This window comes from Musca autumnalis, unplaced genomic scaffold, assembly GCF_047663935.1.
Source record: "Musca autumnalis isolate F117 unplaced genomic scaffold, ASM4766393v1 scaffold_1, whole genome shotgun sequence".
In the NCBI taxonomy this organism is placed as follows: Eukaryota; Metazoa; Arthropoda; class Insecta; order Diptera; family Muscidae; genus Musca; species Musca autumnalis.
The window spans coordinates 123,461,228-123,467,274 of record NW_027411644.1 but is presented as its reverse complement, the minus strand read 5'-3'; positions in this window follow the sequence as shown (position 1 = coordinate 123,467,274).

Sequence of the window (6,047 nt, the reverse complement as noted above, 5' to 3'; positions counted from 1 at the left end):
AAAGTTGTGGTCCATTTAACCCTCCAAATATTAACTGATCGCCATCTAAAATTGTAAACTTCTTCTTTGTCATATACTCTTACCTTATTTAAAATTTCGAGGCGATCGGACTATTATTGCGACCTACAGAGCAGCTACAAAATCGGATAAAAATTATGTATTTGGTCCATTTCACCCGCTAAATATTTCACGATCATCACCAATTAAAATAGCGATCTATTCTGATGTGAAACTGACCTCCATACCAAATTTCGTGACGATCGGTCCATAATTGCGGCCTGGAGTTTGATTACAATTTATAATGGACAGACGGACACACGGACACACGGACGGACGGACGGACACACATCTCAAAATCGCTTTATCTCGTCGAGATATGAAGATTGGTATACCACATTGGGGGTCTCCGACGAATATTTCGTGGTGTTACATGCATTTTTACCAAAACAAACTTATAATACCCTTTCCACATAGTGGTGTAGGGTATAAATATTAAATTAAAACCAAAAAAATTAAACACAATAATTCTATAACTCACATATATTTAATTCAATTTTTGTCTCAATTTGCGAAAGCTTAAAGCTTAATGCTTAAGCTTAATGTCATTTTTCGTTGTAATAAATGGCTATACTGCTTGATATTTTCTAAGCACACTAGAGCCTAAGGAAAAACATTTTTATAGCATTTTTTAACCAATTTAAAAAAAATAATATCTACCCTTCTAACGAAAGAATAATAGAACTCCGAATTGAAAAAGTTATGTCCGTTCAAAGTTGAGAATCTAAGAAACTCCGTTTTTCTTTACATTTACCATTATATATATGTACATAATCACTATATGAAGTGACATAAAAACCAATGATATTGGTACCACTGTATACTTTTTGTTTTCAAGCTTTGTACTTGTTTCACAGAGTTGTAGATCTTACTGCAGCCGTTTTGACTGGTCATTTATAAATATAAATTGCAATATCGCGATATTTGACATAAACTACCGACGTTCTCGTGTATCCGATGTTTTCATAGAAAACAAATTTATTTTAAAATTTCAACAACCATAAAAAACATATCCTACTTTTTTATATAACCCGACTGTCGCACAGAGGGGAAATTTGTGTTAAAAGTTGATCAAAAGCCCTAGAATGCTCATTTATAGTGGGATTGATATACAATTTTGCACAATGCATATCTTCTGTACAAGGATTAATCCTATAGAAAATAATGAAAATCGGTCCAGATTTGGATGCAGCTTCCATATACATATATTGGCATCTGATATGAGATAAAAATGTACCAAACGACGGGGAAATAGACTTTTTCACTATTGAAATTGTAGTAATCTTAAAAATTATCATAAAAAATTTTCGTAAAGAGGATATGTATCACCATTATTAAAGAGCAAAGATGTAAAATCAACCTGAAAATTTTAAATGCTAATCTTGTTCGGAGACTGTACAAAAACAATAAATCTTGAAAAATATAAATTTTCGCGAAAATAACGTCATTTTAATGTTCACCTAATTTCCTAGTTTTCGAAAATTTACTTTTTGTTTTCAGTATGGCTGAGTCCGATCGACTGCTGCATTGGATTGGTTTATCTTACGAAGTCGAGGATGGTTATAGCAAATGTAGAAAAGAGTCTGGTTGCCGTTTATCAACATTTTTTTCATAAAAAACAATTTTCATATTTTGAGTTTTGAGCAATTTTAGGCCTATGTTTCCCCTCTGTGTGTCGTTACATTTTTTGATTATACAAAATTTCATCAAAATTAGACGGACACATTGTGTTTGATGGGTCAAATACCTCAACTCGAATCCAGCAAAAATTTGCTTCCAAGGAATAGTATTTTAACAAACCCTTTAGGGAAGAATAGGATGCAGTCCAATTTTCATCCAAAGCACGTGTTTGGATGCAGTGCTTTGGCTTGAATTTAAAGGCTTTCTTCGAAATGTGTTTTTATTCAGTTCAACGATGCAAAAAAAAATACAAGCCATTGCTAAATGTTCCAGAATAAGAAAAATACATTTAATTTTTGTGCAAAACAAGAATATTAAGAACTTTATTACATACACAAATTACGAAATTTCTTCATTAAATTCAATCGCAACTGAGCTTGTTTCCTCCTCTCTCCATTTAATTGACCATTGTCTTCCCATAACCACTTGAGATTTCGACATGTACTCCAACAGCACTTCATTAGGAAATTTTCTTCTCGTGATACCGTAAAAATTTTCCCAAGTTTGGTTTGTATCAAAATCTTGTATCAAAATTTTAGAAATTGCTGTTGCTGCTAGCTCGCTTGTAGGGATCTCTAAGCAACTGCTTGTAAAATGTGTCGAACGGAGTGTCTTTTTAATGACTCCGTTGAACTGCATCCGGATGCAATTAAAATGTGGGAAATGGATGTCTATCGTTGGATCGCATACAAATGCGGCTAAAATGTAGGGAATTGGAGTGCCTTTTTCACGGCTCCGTTTGAACTGCATAAAACATGCCGTGAAACAACTAGTCTACATTGCACTATTTCCAATTTATTTTGCTGTGTAACGATGCTACTTCTTGTGGTCCTGTTTACAGTCACTTTAGGATTTTCTTGGGCAAGTCCAGAAAGTACAGTCATTTCATCAACCATCCGGCTTAAAAAAGAAACGACATCAGTTGAGAGATAATATGTAAAAACGGTGTTTCTGCAGAAGGTCAGATTTCAGTCTGACGTCTATACCAAAACGTGGAACTACGTTCACAAATTTTGTTGTGGAAGTTTTGTGACCACTGGGAAACTAAACTTTGAAATCATCGTTTAAAAATATAGCAAAAACCCTCAAAATACATAAAGTGGAGAAGTAGCGTTATATTGAGGCTACACCAAAACTTGGACCTATGTGGAGAAGTTTGGTGACCACTGGGAACCTCAAACTGCAGCTAGGTCGGACAAAAAAATGCAGAAAATACTTAAAATACCTGAAATCCAGAGATATCGTTATATGGCGGGCTATAAAAACCGTGGACCGATATAGCTTGTCTTCGAAAAAAATATACCCGGGTATAATAATTTAGCGTTCTACCTTTCTTCTTGCGACGTGTGTAGTCGATTTTAATAATATTCGATTTTAACATCACTTTATAGTATTACATATATATGACTTAAATAATTTATATTGATACCACATATTAAGACTCTCTAGAATATGCCCCTGTAGCGTCCTAGCGCAGGTACCCACCCTGTAGCATCGTGGCGTAAGTAGCCAATTTCATAATTTGAATTAATTTGGCATATTTAATTATTTTCCTAGACTTATTTTTCGGATTCATATTCTTTAGTAGTTGTCCTATGTCTCTAAGTGCCGGGAGCAAGCACTGTACACTAAAGAAGTTATTGTTTATAAAATTGTTAATGATCACCATTTAAGGGTGTAAGCAAGCTGCAAAATCTTTTAGCCATGACATTAAAATAATACAATATAGTTTTAAATATTCTCATCAATAATTGTTTTATATACTTTATTACTGAAAACAAAAAAGTCTCAATAAATATAAATCAAACCAAATCAATCAGTAGTTGTCCTATGAGACATGAAAAGGCTGTTTGATATCACGCAATATATATATACACAGTGGCGGCCGGCTAATTAGGGACAATAAATTAAGTTTAATAGATTACTCTATTTCATTTAAAGATGTTAAGATTTTGATGAAATAAATTTTGTATATAAGGTACAAGCACTTTCGAGTGATGTGAAAACGTACTAAAATTCGCCATATATGGGGAAGTATAACCCACTTTTCTAAAAATGGTCCATATAGCCTGGCCAGCTAATAAGGGTAGTAGTAAAATAAACTTTAAGGTTAATTGATACACATTCTTGTGCAAGAATTGCCTGTATTAGTTAATTTATAGTGCATTCAACTGAGTTCATGCTTTACACCCACCGCAAGTCATTTAAAGGGCTGAAGTATTACTATAATCCCTATTAATGTGCTTTAGGTCTTATTTTGCGGTAATGCACCAAAGAAAATCATAATTATTTGGTCCTTTATAAGAAAAATTATATTATTAGTAATTCCAAATATGATTCCACTGCAATTACCGCTCCATACTGAGTGTACATTTATCCTTGAATTAATTATTAACCAGTTTGGATAAGTCATTAGTCATTTTTAAGTCAACAAAATATGGTAATATTGTCATTACTATGCTGACATAATGTGTTAAAAATATTTTGCACTTATTTCAACAACTGGGGAGGACAATTTGTTTGTGTCATTTAAAAACTTCAAAATTAAACCAACTTTTTATATGTACTGCATATTTTTTCCAGCAATATAAACTTCTTTTCTCTCAAAAATGAGTAGTATCGTTTGGCTTCGATGTTAAGATGCACTTTGTTCCATACAAAAACTAACATAAGGATCCCTAGGGCTTTCACCTATAAATAAATAAATAAATAAATAAATAAATAAATAAATAAATAAATAAATAAATAAATAAATAAATAAATAAATAAATAAATAAATAAATAAATAAATAAATAAATAAATAAATAAATAAATAAATAAATAAATAAATAAATAAATAAATAAATAAATAAATAAATAAATAAATAAATAAATAAATAAATAAATAAATAAATAAATAAATAAATAAATAAATAAATAAATAAATAAATAAATAAATAAATAAATAAATAAATAAATAAATAAATAAATAAATAAATAAATAAATAAATAAATAAATAAATAAATAAATAAATAAATAAATAAATAAATAAATAAATAAATAAATAAATAAATAAATAAATAAATAAATAAATAAATAAATAAATAAATAAATAAATAAATAAATAAATAAATAAATAAATAAATAAATAAATAAATAAATAAATAAATAAATAAATAAATAAATAAATAAATAAATAAATAAATAAATAAATAAATAAATAAATAAATAAATAAATAAATAAATAAATAAATAAATAAATAAATAAATAAATAAATAAATAAATAAATAAATAAATAAATAAATAAATAAATAAATAAATAAATAAATAAATAAATAAATAAATAAATAAATAAATAAATAAATAAATAAATAAATAAATAAATAAATAAATAAATAAATAAATAAATAAATAAATAAATAAATAAATAAATAAATAAATAAATAAATAAATAAATAAATAAATAAATAAATAAATAAATAAATAAATAAATAAATAAATAATTGCGGCCTGGAGTTTGATTACAATTTATAATGGACAGACGGACACACGGACACACGGACGGACGGACGGACACACATCTCAAAATCGCTTTATCTCGTCGAGATATGAAGATTGGTATACCACATTGGGGGTCTCCGACGAATATTTCGTGGTGTTACATGCATTTTTACCAAAACAAACTTATAATACCCTTTCCACATAGTGGTGTAGGGTATAAATATTAAATTAAAACCAAAAAAATTAAACACAATAATTCTATAACTCACATATATTTAATTCAATTTTTGTCTCAATTTGCGAAAGCTTAAAGCTTAATGCTTAAGCTTAATGTCCTTTTTCGTTGTAATAAATGGCTATACTGCTTGATATTTTCTAAGCACACTAGAGCCTAAGGAAAAACATTTTTATAGCATTTTTTAACCAATTTAAAAAAATAATATCTACCCTTCTAACGAAAGAATAATAGAACTCCGAATTGAAAAAGTTATGTCCGTTCAAAGTTGAGAATCTAAGAAACTCCGTTTTTCTTTACATTTACCATTATATATATGTACATAATCACTATATGAAGTGACATAAAAACCAATGATATTGGTACCACTGTATACTTTTTGTTTTCAAGCTTTGTACTTGTTTCACAGAGTTGTAGATCTTACTGCAGCCGTTTTGACTGGTCATTTATAAATATAAATTGCAATATCGCGATATTTGACATAAACTACCGACGTTCTCGTGTATCCGATGTTTTCATAGAAAACAAATTTATTTTAAAATTTCAACAACCATAAAAAACATATCCTACTTTTTTATATAACCCGACTGTC